The following is a 15,972-nucleotide window of genomic DNA, read 5'->3' as shown; positions in this document are numbered from 1 at the left end:
TCAGTAAGTTATTGTGTGAACAAGGTGACTGGACAGAGTGGAGAAGGAGATTAGTACATGCATGATCACTGCCATTGGTTTTCATCTGGCAAAGATTACAATCCACATCCCATCATTTCCTCACTTGGCAATAATCCCCAGAGTCACAGATCTATATTTACCTAGACAATGTGATATACAAAATAAGAAAGGGCCTAGGGATACTTGGTGAATACTGGTGCCAGGCATATTTGGGTTTAAATCCTGATTCTACCACTTTCTACATGTATGACTTTGGGAAGTTTACTTTATATTTGATTTTCACCAGTCAATGCTGATCAAACTAATATCTTCCTTGCAGGTTTTTTTTCAGGGGGGGATTAAATAATTTAATGATAGTAAATTGCTTATAATATAACATGTAAATAAGCATTTATCTTTGACCCCTTCATGGAGGGAGTGGAGTAGGCACTTTTACAGCTTGGTGAACACCGGCAGCTCCTTCATTTGCCCTGAGGAGGTTTGTCAGTTTCTGGATGAGCACACAGGAAACGAAAACCAAATATAACCTCATCCACACCTTCATCATGCAGACTAGCAGTAAAGTTATCACAAAGAGCAAGACCAGAATTGTTGAGAAAACTCCTGAGATTTCCAATGAAGATACTTATGGGGCAAAGAGTTTATATTTGGCTCATGCCTCTGTCTTCCACAGAACAGTTATCAAGAGAAGAAATATTCTAAGATTTTGAACACAGTCTGTGAAAGAAAACCAGGAGAATTAGTGACTCCTTGAATGTCCTTTCTTTGACCCTGCCTCACTCTAGGGATTAGAGGTCTGGTTCCCAATGCCTGGAGATCAAAAGTCACCAGATGGAACTCTCAAGCCACTACCAGTTGAATATTGTTATGATTCTGGGCAGGAGATCTTTAGTGGCCAGGAAATAAACAGCCCAACAAGAATAACATATTTCAGAAGTCACAAATGCTGGTTTATGAAACCACATGCCAAGTACTCTTTAAATAATAAGGGATTCTGGGAACTATATGAATGCTAAAGTAGGCCACCAGCCAACAAAGTGGTTGAGGCCTCTCTTATAGCACTACTAGATCCTGAATATGACAAAACCAAATTTCTTTAACTCCTTTTTGCCATTCACAATAGTCTGAACCATCATGGAATAAGAAGAGCAGGAAATGGAGACAAATGTTATCAGCCTGTTGGATCTTTTGTTAGGGTATCACATAAACTGACTCAACCAACCACTAGACCTAAAGCCCCTTGAACAAAAGTATTTTGGTTGTCTTGTTCTGTGTCTTCTGTAGAGTGAACACTAAATAAATGCTTGCTGAGTGGATGGATGAATGGATGGGTGGGTGGATAAATGGATGTGTAGATGAGTGAATTGTTTTAGAAAAAGGAAGGCAAAGAAATTGGGAGACACACACACACAGACGCACACACACGAGAACACAAAATAAATTAGGAAACAGGTTTTAGTTCTTGCCACTAACTGGCATATAGTTTGTAGCAAGTTTTTTTTTTCTCTTTCACTCAGTCTCTGTATATATCACATGATTATCTTAAAAGCCTTGCCAACTCAATTTTTATTGATAGATATAGATGTAGATATGGATAGATATAGATATATTATGATCACCTAGGGTGTTGATTGCTAGCCCTTGTTTAGGAGTTCATTACTAGATTATCCCTTGCTATCTTCAAAGGCTATTGAGTTATTAGAATGACGTAAGAAAATTCCTTATGGAGGGAGACAAAACATCACAAAGTGAAGAATGTGGATTATGAACAGATTTAGCAGTCCAAATTTCAATCCTGCTTGTTCTATTCTATTTATGCAGGTTGAATATTTAAATTTTTCCCTAACAATGTGGTTGACAAAGGCCAAAATTTCAAAGTTTAAGCCAGTCAAAGGGTTTAACACTCCCAGTTTTGAATTATATATTTCACTTGTGGATAAAGCAGAGCTGCCTTTACTGTAGGTGTTGCAGGACTTGAAACTTCTTTCCAGATAGGAAGGTTGGATTCTTTTCTTGTCAAAATATATAAGGCTCATGCCTTTTGGTGCTGATTTCTTTTATTATTCAGCATTAAAGGAGAATAAAATGATGGCATTTGCAGGTAAATAGAGTTGGAAAACATTATGCTAAGTGAAGTAAGCCAATCCCCAAAAAAACAGATGCTGAATGTTTTCTCTGATATGAAAATACTGATTCATAATGGGGATGGGGGAAGCATGGGAGGAATGAAGGAACTTTAGATAGGGCTAAAGGGGATGGAGGGGAATGGAGGAGGCAGAGGGGAGGCTAGGAAAGATGGTAGAATGAGATGGACATCATTATCCCAAGTACATGTATGAAGACATGAATGGTGTGACTTTGTGTCCAATCAGAGACATGAAAAATTGTGCTCTGTATGTGTACTATGAATTTAAATGCATTCCGCTGTCATATATAACAAACTAGAATAAATAATTGTTTTTAAAAAGCAGTGGAAAGACAGAACTTGAATCCTTCCAGGATAAAAATAATTAGAAAAAGGAAAAAAATGTATTAATATTTCCTAAACAACAACTATGTGATAGGCAATATAACATGTTACCATAGTTTTATAATTTATTTGTTTTAACCATTTTATTTAGAAATAGTTGACATATGAAAACTACTTATATTTAAAGTATATAATTTGATAATTTTGAACATATGCATACACCTATGAGATCACCACTACAATCAAGATAATAAACAAACCGATCACCTCTAAATGTATTCCACTTAATGAATGAGAAAACTGGGGTTCAAACTGATAATGTGATTCAGAATCATGATTCCAGAGATTGTTTAGCATGTAAGAATGATCTAGTCCTATATTTTTAAAGTTTGATTACAATTTTAAAATATAATTTAAATATTTGGTGGAAAAAAGAAACTCAAAGTGTGCTGGGCCAAATTTAATACATTTGAGATACTAACATAGGAGCATGTGCTGTAGGTAAACTCACCTCCATGGAGACCTCAAAATATGCCAATATTCTTTACATATTTGAAAATTCTTATAAATATGTCATTGATTCAGAAGATTGGAAGTCTATACTTGGCTCTTTTTTAATCCAGGCCTGCACGTGTCTGCTCATATCAAAGTCTAATAAACAAGTTATTCACTACTCATCAGTATTTATAAAATCTTTCACACAATTGTGCAATAAAAATTGGATGCTGAACATATTATCATTAAGCCTATTTAAAAAATGTTTGTGTTTTGTCAAAATGGCTTAATTGTTCACTTTGACATTATAATAAGCAGATTACATTCTTTGAAATGTAATCCCTTTCAAATGTGTCAGATCATATCAGTTCTCTATTTGAAACCCTGAAAAAGCTTCCCAGCTTACTCAGAGTAAAAGGCAAAATCTTTACCGTGACCTACAAATATACCTATATCCATGACCTCTCTGAACTCCTCTCACATCACTCTCCTTCTTACCCCAAACACAGTGGCTTCCTTGATGTTCCTGAAAGGCAAGACCTCAGGGCCTCTTGCACACATTGTTTATCGTTCTGGAATAATCTTCCTCCAGACATATGAATTCTTAACTTTTCCAATATTTTGCTAAAAATTCTCCTCTCAGGGATTCCATGATCACCTTTTGTAAAAATTGTACCATTCTCCCAGAACACTACATTCTCCTTCATTTTTTATTTTTTCCATAACATTTATCTTCTTTTGAAATATTATTTATTTTACTATTTCTCCTTATTTCAGTGCATTTTCCATAAGGGCACAGAATTTTTTTATTGTTTTTCTATTCCTATTTTAATTTTTTGTTTGCTTTTTAAGTCATATATGGCAGTAGAATATATTTTGACATATCATACATACATGGGGTATAACTTACCATTTTTGTGGTTGTATATGATGTGGAGTTACACTGTTCATGGATTCATAGATTAATATAGGAAAGTTATGTCAGATCATTCTATTGGCTTTTCTATACCAAACCCCACTCCCTTTCCTTCATTCCCCTTTGTCTAATTCAGTGAACTTCTATTCTTCCCTCTGAATATTTATTGTGAGTTAGCATCCACATATCAGAGAGAACATCTGGCCTTTGGTTTGGGGGATTGGCTTATTTCACTTAGCATGCTAGTCTGCAGTTCCATTCATTTCCTGGAAAATGCCATAATCTCATTCTTATTTTTTTTTGCCGAGTAATATTCCATTGTGTATATATACCACATTTCCTTTATCCATTCGTCTGTTCATGGCCATATAGGTTAGTTCTACAGCTTAGTTATTTTGAATTGAGCTAAAGGGCATAGAATTCCTGTCTGTGTATTTATCACTGTACCAACAATACTTAGAACATTGTCTCATGCACAGCAGGTGCTCAATATGTATTTGTTGAATAAATTGATCAATGTGCTAATAAAATACATTTAAACAAATAATATTCCACTTATATGCACATATAATAAGATTCAATGTAAGATTTCTTTGCAACATAAATAATAGGCTAGCTAAAATAGTTTAAAGACTAATGATCAAGTCCTAATTCTTCACATTAAGATGGACAAAATGGAATCTAGAAATGCATCTCAAAAAGTTTTATAGTAAAAGAAAAAACTTCATCTTCTTCTTTCCTCAAGATTTATTTCATTTCTCCTAGTTTACTTCCAGTATTCTCTATTTAGAGAAAACAGGGAGTCTGGGGCCTCTGAGAACCTAATCCACATTGACCCATTGAGACATATTAGGTTGGGGCAAGAAAGCAGAAAATTTGTGTCAGAATCAGCAAGGTCTCCAGAAAAGTACTGGGCATAAGGCTATAGGGTGAGGGGTTGTGGATTTAGGGAGAATGTTAGGTGAAGAGTTGGTTGCTGTGAGGTTATCCCATAAACACTGACTAGGTATTCTCATTCAATCAGGCATTCAAGGCACAGTTGTTCATAGCCAGCTTGAGAAAGCTGCAACTGAAACTGGCCTCTAAATATCCTCTGGCAATATGCTGACTTCTGTGGTTTCTAGACCACTTCCAAATTTCCTTTATATAATCAATGACTCTCAGGCCTAAAGATCTGGAAAGGCTTCTCTAAGATTATCTAGTCTAATAATCTTATTGGATGAACAGTGGACTATGGACCAGCAAGGAAAAAGTCATTCATCCAGGAAACGGCAATGCTGTAACTAAAGTCATGCTTAGTCTTTTTGCTACTTACCCCCACTCATCAAATTCTCTTTTCACTAGTATCACAGGAACTCAGAGCTGGAAAAGATTAGGTAATCAAGTCCAACCTCTATAAGTCAATTTGGAGTTTAAATATCTATGAAAACTAATTCTCCTTTTCTGTGGATATATCCAGTGATGGGAGATCATTCCATATAAGGTAGTTCATTCTTTCCATTTGTGGCTGTGGGAGTTATAAAGTTTATTATTTACCCTCATGTTTATTGAAAATACTAGTGTGCCTTCCACTAAAAGGTATCCATTATATCTATAGGGCTCACAGGGACCCCACCTACTTATTCCCTTTGCAATAGGATAACCCTTCTGAGGGCTGAGAACAGCAAACATATTGCCCTTGAGTCTTATCTGAGTCAATCTAAGAAGCTCTATGTTTTAATCAATTTTATAGAACATAGGTCCCATATCTCTCCCCATCTGTTCACTTTCTTTTGTGTACCCTCCCATTTTATGTTGTCATATTTAAAGTTGAGGGCATGCATTAGCTGAGCACAGACCTCCAAGGAAGTTTGACTAGGGCAGAGACCTTCTCTATCTATCATTCTTGTGTCTATAGATGCAGTTTGAGGTTACTTTGGCTTTGGAGAGTGCCAAAACTGACTTTCTGCACCTGATCACCTAGAACTTTTCATAAGGATTTAGCTGACTTCTGGTTTCCAGTTAGATATATTAGGAGTTTGACAGTTATAACCCCATCATCAAAAAGTTTCTACAAATATGAAAAAAAACCCTTTATTTCATCCATTACAAAATTGAAGTCAGAAGGAGACCTGTACCCAAAATTTGAGACACAGAGAGGAATATATGATCACAGCTTACCAGAGCAGAAGCTCAAGAGGAGAAATATCTATGAGGACCAACACCTAACTAGGAACACCTAATCTATAATTGATGAATACTTGGAACCTCATAAGGATGAACTAGAAAGTTCAAAACTACAGGAGGAGGGCAGTCTTAATAGGCCCCCATATTTTCTGGAATTTTACCACCCGTAACCCTGCTAGATTCTCACAGTGAAAAAAAAAAAAACCCTTATGCTTCTAGCAAAAAGAAGGAAAAAGTCATTTTGAAAAAAAAAAAAATTAAGCCCAGAGCATTCTGTTCATTTGGGCCTGCCCTCCGTCAAGGGAAATGATTTTTCAGAGACTAACTAAATTAAGTAAAGGAAAATACCCAAGTCCAGCATGCTCTAGCCTTCTATATGGATGAATGAGGAATGTTATACTCTTTCCCTTCCTAGTCTTTCATATCAGGGAAAGGAAATACCAAAATCTAGATCCATCCAGCTTCCTTGTCTTTCCTAAGGGGAGGGGGGACTGAGAAGGCTCATGAAAGTCATATCCCAGGGGAACAGGTTCACTGAAAGTCTGAAATGTTCTTATACAAATATTGAATTTGTTCTCTACTCCCACACATTTCTGCCACATTGATGGGACTCCTGTATAATAACAGGGATTAAAACAGAAAGAATGAGATCTACATGTCTCTTATCTTATATAACAAGAAGTCCCCAGAGAAACACAAAGCAACAGGGAGACCAAAAGCAAAGAAAGAAGAGTACCGAAAGAAATTTTCAAATCTGACACCTATAGCAACCAGTAAACACAGACAAACTTCTTATCTAGATAAACACAGAATCTTACACTTTTTGTTCTTTTTACATATACATAACGGTAGAGTTTATTTTGACAAATTGTACATACATGGAGTATAATGTATAGCCTACTTAGCAATTTTACTCAGTACCTGTCATGTACTGCCTTCAAAAAATAACAAGGAATAGTAATTTTAAATGCACACTTTGAAGAGAAAGTATATGCATGAGAAGAAGACTCAGATATGAAATAGATGATATAATTATCAAACTTGGAATTTTAATGCTAATGGCTCTAATAAAAACAATAAGCAACATGTAAGAACAGACAGGTTACATAAGCAGTGAGATAGAATTTGAAAGAAAGAGTTAAAAAGAAATGCTAGTAATCAAAAACAGTATAAGAGAAATAAAGGATGATTATAATGGGCTCATTAATAGATTAGAAACAAACAAGGAAAGAATGAGTAAGCTTGAGATATGTTATTAAAAACTTCCAAAACTGAAATGGAAAGATAAAAATATTAAAATTATATAAAAGAATAACCAAGGCCTACATGATAATTACAGAAGTTATGAACACATATAATGGGAATACTAGAAGAAGAAAGAAAAAATGGACCAGAGGAAATGTTTGGAGCAATACAGGCTGAGAATTTTCAATAAATAATGACTGACACAAAGTTTAAATATCCAGGAGGCATGGAGAGTACCAACTATGATAAATATTCAAGAAGGCCTATGTCAAGGCATAGCATATTCAAATTTCAGAAAATCAAAGACAAAGTAAGTCCTCAAAGAATCAATATTGGCTAGAAGCCTCTTACCTATGAAGAAGCAATATTAAGAATTGCATCAAACTTCTCATAGAAACCATATAATCAAAAAGACTGGAACAAAATGTTTGAAGTCATTAAAGAAAGAAAAAACACCAACATTAATTCTGTATCCAACAAAATTATCCTTCAAGGTGAAAGAAATAAAAACTTTCTAAGATAAGGTCTGAATGGATTTATTTTCAATAGACTTTTATTGCAAGAAATGATAAGAATATGTCTTAAGAGACAAGGAAAATGATAGAAGTACCCACAGAAAGAAAGAGCTCTCAAAAAGGAATAAATGAGAATAAAATAAAATATTTTCATTTTCTATTCTAATTTTATCTAACAGATAATTATTTGTACAAAAAATTACAGTGTATTTGTTGATGATATCTTCTAGATAAGTGAAATAAATGACAACAGTTATAGGGGCTGTGAGGGAAAACGATGGAAATACTTTTTTATAAGGAAACTTCACTACCTGTGAGGCAGTACAGTATATTATTAGAAAGTTAATTAATTAGACTAAATTGTAAATGGATGGTGCAAATTTTAGAACAATCACTAAAAAGTAAAAAAAAAAGAAATATAATTTTCTGATAAAAGAGGAGAGAGAATAGAATCATAGAAAATATTCAGTTAAAAACAGAAGGCAGAGAAAGAATGAATGACAAAAAGTGAAGGAACTGGATTAGTCACAATTAATAAAACAACAATAAATACAATAGATACTAAACCAAGAAAATCAATACTCATCTTAAAAACCATTAGTCTAAACACACAAATTAAGTGACAGCAACTCAAAATAGAAAAAAAAATATAAGATTCAAATATATGTTGCCTTTAAAAATCCACTTAAATATGAAGTCACAGATTCAAAGGGATACAGAAAGATATACTATGATAACACTGAATAAAAGAAATCTGAATATCTGTATAGTTTTCAGAAAAGTATATTTTAGATCAAGAAAAATTATCCAGTATAAAGAGGAGTATTATATCATATTAAAATGACAAATTCTCCAAGAAAACATAACAGCTATTAATGTGCATGTGCTTAAAAACAAAGAATCCCCAAATTATATGAGGCAAAATCTGAATCCACTATTGTAGTTGGTGGCATCAGCACCAATCTGTCAACATATGCAGAAGGCATAAAATCAGCAGGGACATAAATTAAATCCATACCACCATAATAAACTGGATTTCATTGACTATTTAATCCAACATGTGCAGAATATACATTATTATCAAGCTAATACGGAACATTCACTGGGATGTACTACATTCTTTATCAAAAAACACACCTTACCACCTTACCCAGCTATCTCACTCCTTGGTTTATACCCAAGGACTTAAAATCATTGTACTATAGTGATGCAGCCACTTCAATGTTTATACCAGCTCAATTCACAATAGATGCCCTTCAACAGATGAATGAATAAAGAAAAATGTGGTATATATACCCAATAGAATGAAATTATGACATTTACTGGTAAATGGATGGAACTGGAGAATATAATGCTAAGTGAAATAAGCTAATTGACCCAAACTAAAAGCCAAATGTTTTCTCTGATATGCAGATGCTAATTCACAATAAGAGGGGACTAGGGAAAATAGAGGTATGATCCTTTAGGCAGAGGGGAGTGGAGGGAGGGGAGGAAGTAAAGGGGTAGGAAGAATACCAGAATAAATTAGACATTATTACTCTATGTACATATATGATTACACAACCAGTGTAACTCTTCATCATGCACAACCAGAAAAAATGAGAAGTTATCCTCCAATTATGTATGACATGTCAAAATTAATTCTACTGTCATGTATAACTAATTAGAACAAATAAATTAAAAAAAAAAAAACCTTCTGGGCTGGGGTGTGGATCAGGGGTAAAGCACTCACCTAGCACATGCAAGGAACTGAGTTCAATCCTCAGCACCCCATAAAAATAAATAAATAAAATAAAGGTATTGTGTCCATCTACAACTAAAAATATAATTTAAAAAAACACACCTTCCAGTTTCAAGATGCCAGTTTAATGTACAAAAGGCAACTGCTGTCTTATGTACCAGCAACAAACTCAACCTTTCACAGAGTGTTTTCTCAGACCACAATGGAATTAATCCAGAAGTCAGTAATAGAAAGATAGTTAGAACAGTCCAACATACCATTAGAGAGCATATTGTTTAATAACATGGATCAAATAAGAAGTCTGAAGATAAAGTTAAAAATATTTTGAACACAAGGAGAAGAAGAAATATGTAAAATAAAAAAAAATGTAAGCTTCCATTGTCAGGAAACTAGAAAAGGAAGAGCAAATTAAATTCAAAGTAAGTAGAAGAAAATGAATAATAAAAAAGAAAGCAAAACTAAAGAAATCAAAAATATGAAATTGATAGAGAAAAATCAAGGAAATTAAAAGCTAGTTATGTGAAAAAATCAATAAAACTTATGAATTTCCAGCCAGATTAAGAAAAAAGAGAAAAGATAAAGTGTATTAATGTTAAAATGAAAAAAAAGACCTTCCTTATTGATACCATAGACATTGAAAGCAAAATGAATAAATATTGGGAAAAATTTTAAGTCCACAAATTTAGTAATCTAAGTGAAATAGACAAATTTCTTGAAAGATACAATCTATCCAAACACACTCAAGAAGAAATAGATTATATATACAGGTCTATATGTAATACATTTATTGTACAGCTCACTGGTGAAGTCTTCCAAATATTTAAGAAAATAATATGGCAATTCTCTACAGAATACATTCCAGAATGCAGAAGCAGAGGAAGTACATCCTAACACTTTCTATGAGACTAGCATTGTCCTAATAGAAAAATCAAAGATACTACAAGAAAGAAAATTAAAGACCAATACTTCCCCTACCATAGGCACAAAGATCAGTATAATACTGAATCCAGCCATGCATATAATTAATTGTACACCATGACTAAGTGAGATTTATCACAGTTATGCAAGACAGTTTCAAAATTTGAAATCATTTTAGGTGATCCACCACATCAACAGACTAAAGACGAAAAATCATAAGACCATACCAATTGATGCAGAAAAACATTTGACAAAATCCATCCCCTGTTCATGATAACACCTTTGCACAGACTAGGGATGTAGGATAACTTCTACTCTTTGATGAAGAACAGCTACAAAAGAAGAAAAAGAAAATAAAACCTCCACAACTGATAGCATAGAAAATGATAGGAAACTAGTGCTAAGACTAGGAACAAATCAAGGATATCCCATTTCACTATGATATTTAGCATTTTCTGGAAGTTTTAACTATTGCAATAAAACAAGAAAAAGAAATAAATATATGCAGATTGTGAAGGAAGAAATAAAACTGTTTTTGTTGTCCAATGGCATGGTTGTATACATAGAAAATTTCGAAGAATCAACCAGAAAATAATCCTGTAATCAATAAACTATTAAAGCATACATAGTTGAAGATAGGAGGTTACTATATCAAAGTGAATTGCTGTCTTATATACCAGCGATGAACAACTGGACATTGGAAAACAAACAAACTTGGCTGAGCTCTTTAGCCTTAAGCATTTGGTTTGGGGCTCAGTGGCAAAAATTTATACTTCTTCTAGTTTCATCATACCTCTTTATTATTAGTCTTTTGGTTGATACTTAGTCTTTTGTTTCACCACAATACTTCTAGGGTTAACCCCAGGCTGAGTCGCACAAACCTAGAAGAAGAAAATATGTATCTAGCCCATTCCTAAATATCTCCAAGAAATGAGGGCACCTCCATACTTCTCTGTAATTTCCACTCCATTTATTTGTTTGCAACAGGAGCCCACAGAACAAGATCACTGGAAACAGCTTAGGTTCTGGTCCTCACTTAAGAGTGACTTCAATTCTTCTAGAATTTCAGGAGTTTGTGGCACAGTCCCATGATTTTAGGTAGGAAATTCTTTCTTAAGTGCTCAGTAAATGTTTGCTCACGGGAAAGAGTTCTTTTTTGGAAATCACACATATTTGGGTGTGAATCCACATTTGCTAGTTAATAGTTGTGTGGCCTTATGCAATTTATTTAACTTCTCTGAGCTACAGTTGCCTTTTCTGTACAGTAAAACTTACCTGAAAGAATTTAAACAATAAGTCAATGAAATAAAGAAACAATAGATGAGAAATTGCTTACCACTTTATACAAGATATGTTAATTACCTTCTTATAGATTATCTCTGTTGTATCTACCACTATGCTAAAACCTGGGAAAAACCTATAATACCATGAGCCCAGAGTAACTTGGGACCTGGATGTTCTCCCTTGATATTTGTATCTTAAAGCTATATCATGAAGGTTGAGAAGAGTAGAACCTGAAATAATACCCCATATAATTTCTTCAACTATAGTGTTGGCCAAAGTAGGTTCAGTCTGGCAGACAGGTGAGTTACAATACAGGAACTCTGTTGGCAGTGGTGCCAATGAGATGTGCCCCATTTACAAATCTGCTCTGAGGGGATGAAACATCTCTGATTTGTAGGATTTGCCAATTTTTCTTGTGTGAACACTTCCATGACTGAATATGTAGTTTGAAGAGAAGTGCACAGTTGGTTCTCATCAGCCAGTGTTTGGTCACTCTAGCATACAATAAAGTAAGTCAAGAAAATCTAAGCAGATTTTAAACCATGCAAAAAAAGGATACAGGGTTCTAAAGCAGAGCCTAGGTCAGAACCAATAAATCCTCTCACACTGAAAGGTCAAGAAGGTGTTGCTACAAAGTTTTGGTCACAATTTGTCCTAGATACTGGGCCCGGGCTGAATCTACAGCTGGTATCAAAAAACCTCAGTTGCTAATAAAATGTTTTTTAAAATTGTGATCCCAGGAGCAGTGTCAGCCTCACCTGGAAATTTGCAAGAAATATAAATTCTTAGTCTCACCCTACATTTACTCAGAAACTCTAGGTGCAGGGCCTGAACATCTATGCTTTATCAAGCCTTCCACGTGATTCTGAAGCCCACTAAACTTGGAGAACCCTGGCAACAATTACAAGCACATTATTACTGAGACAAAGCCAAACCATGTCCATGTTCTAGGTTCTTCTGGATAAAGCCTCAATATGAAAAATATTGGCAGGCCCATTTGGGCAAATTTGGGACAAGAGGTAAGGACTGAAATCATTGGTGTGGTCAGTGGGGATAGAGAGATTCAAAGACAAAGAAAAACAGCCTCTTTTCATCCCCATTTCCAGTTATAGCCAAACTGCCTATTACAACAATGTTAGTATTAATTCTCTTTATAGTTTGTCTTTAAATATGACAATGGCATTTTCAAGATAAGGAAATTTAGGCAATAGTTCTCAATGTGGCAGATTAGTTTCCAGTTCAACATGTCTATCACTTTATATAATTTGAAGGGATTTTAAAAACATATATTCCAGAAGTAGAGGAATTGTTCCAAGCAGGAAAATGCATTGGACCTTTATTACACCTTCAATAGGTTTTATTATAAAGTGCGTTATCATCTCACTGTAAAGGTGTGGATTTATTTCTGGGTTCTCTTCTGCTACACAGGTTGGTATGTCTGTTTCTATGCCAATAATATACTGTTTTTATGACTGCAGCTTTGTTCTGTATTTTAAAATCAGGAATGTGTTGCCCCCTGCTTTGTTGTGCTTAAACAAGATTTCTTTGGCCATTCATGGTTTTGTGAATCCATATATATTTTAGGATTTTTCTATTTCTTATAGGAAAATTCATTAGAATTTTGATACACATTGCATTGAAACTTTAGACCACTTTAGATATATTAATTTTGCAGCCCATGAACACAGTATATCTCTCCATTTATTTGTGATTTTTTCCAGTATCTTTCACCAATATTTTATGGTTTCCAGTGTGCAAAACTTTCAGTTCCTTAGTTACATTCATTCACAAATATTCTACTCTTCTCACTGTTACTGAAAATGAAATCCTTCCCTTAGTTTTCTTTCCAGATTGCCCAATGGTAGTGTAAATAATTTTTACCAATTTTGTTTCTTGACTTTGTATCCTGGAACTTTACCGAATTCATTTATTAGTTCTTTCTGTTTTTTTATTAAGAATTTAGAATTTTTTACATATAAGATTATATCACCTGAAAACAGATCATTTTATTTCTTCCTTTCTGAATCCTTCAACCAACAGAGACAAGAATACACAATGAGGAAATACAGATATTTTCTTCAGTAAATGGTTCTGGAAAATCTGGATACCAACATGGAAAAGAATGAAATCGAACCCACATAATATATGATGCACAAAAATCAACACAAATGAATTTAACACTTAATTGTAGACAGGGCAGAGGGTGGGTGGGGAAGAGAGGGGCAGGAAATTAGCAAGGATGGTGGAATGTGGTAGCCATCATTATCCAAAAGTACATGTATGAAGACACAAATTGGTGTCAACATACTTTATATACAACCAGAGATATGAAAAATTGTACTGTATATGTGTAATAAGAATTGTAATGCATTTTGCTGTAATTCGTTTTTTAAAAAATTCAATAAAAATAAATAAATAAATAATTTTAAAAAAAGATCTGAAACTAGAAAATTCCTAAGAGAGAAAACAAACAAAAATATTTGCCTTGGCAATTATTTCTTGGACATGATACCAAAAGCACAGTCAACACAAGCAAAAGTAGACAAATGGGAGTACATCAAACTCAAAGACTTCAGTATAGCAAAGGAAGCAATCTGTGAAATGAAAACACATCAGCCTATGGAATATAAGAAAATATTTGGAAATCATGTAGTTGGCAAAGGGTTAACATAAAAAGAGAAATCCTATACTCAATACTAAAAGAGCACAAATAAGCAATTTAAAAAATGGGCAAATTACCTGCATAGTCACTTCTCCAAATAAGGCATTCTAATAACCAGTTATATGAAAAGGTTCACAGTATCTTAAGTCATCAGGGAATCTCAAATTAAAAAAAATCACCTCACTTGTTATAGTGATTATTATTTTATAAAAACAGAACTGGGTGTATAACTCAGTGGTGGATTACTTGCCTAGCATGTTCAAGGTGGAAGACCCTGGGTCCCATCCATAGCACTTGGAAGGAAGGAAGGAAGGAAGGAAGGAAGGAAGGAAGGAAGGAAGGAAGGGAGGAAGGAAGGGAGGAAGGAAGGAAGGAAATAGATGAGTGTTGGCAAAGACATGGAAGAAAGCAAAACATTATATATTGTTGGTGGAAATGTAACTTGAAAAAAGCCATTATGTAAAATGTTATGGACTTTGATCAAAAAATTAAAAACAGAGCTACCAATATCTCTGCTTCTGGTTATTTACCAGAATAATTAAAAGTAGCACTTCAAAGACATAACTGCATTCCCTTGCCCATTACAGTCAATTTGAAAGACAAGGAAACAATGTAAAAGTGCACTGACAGATAAATGTAACTAACTCTAGCCATTAAACAAAAGAATGCCCTTTCTTCACAGGCCTATTATCTATATATAAAATGTGATATATAGATATAGATATATGTATAGATATATGTATATGTATACACACACTTATAAACAATATGTATATATACATATATTCAGCCTTTGAAAGGAAGGGAATTCTTCCATTTGCAACAATATGGGTGAACTTCAAAGATATTATGCTAAGTTAAACTAGATTCAGAAAAGCAAACACTACATAACCACCTTATGTCAGGAATCTAAAATAGTCAAATGGGGAATAGAATGCTGTGTTCCAGAATTTGGGGGTTGGGAGAAATAGATGTTGGTCAACGGGTACATAGTTTCAGTTACACAAGATGAATAAGGCCTAGAGATCTACTGTCCAGGATAGTCCATACAGTTAAGAGAACTGTATTGTATATTTAAAAATTGATGAAGAATTTAGATTTTATGTTAAATGTTCTTGTCACAAAAAAGGAAGAAGTAAATTTTCAGAAGTGCTATATACGTTTATGGTATAGTGTGCAGTGATGGCTACATGGGTATATATGTATCTTCAAACTCATCAAACTGTACATTAAATATATGCAGTTTCTGTATGTCAACCATACCTCAGTTAAAAATTAATATAAATTAATATGGAACTGTATTTCTGAAAATATAAAGAAAACTGTTACACTTGAAATCTAAGCCAATTCCAAAATTTATAGAACAGTTTTCAGTTATCATCTCAACCATTTTTAAGTGACATTAGATACATTCATAGTGTTGTCCAGCCATCACCACAATTATTTTGCAAAACCATCCATCCCACTATACTATTTTCTTGCAAAAATGCAACTAACTCTAGCCATTAAATAAAAAAAAAATGCCCTTTCTTCACAGGC

Source organism: Marmota monax, unplaced genomic scaffold, assembly GCF_021218885.2.
Source record: "Marmota monax isolate L192 unplaced genomic scaffold, Marmota_monax_Labrador192_F-V1.1 WCK01_AAM20220418_F8-fsc00134, whole genome shotgun sequence".
Lineage (NCBI taxonomy): Eukaryota > Metazoa > Chordata > Mammalia > Rodentia > Sciuridae > Marmota > Marmota monax.
The sequence above is the reverse complement of the archived record's forward strand: the minus strand, read 5'-3'. Positions refer to the sequence as shown.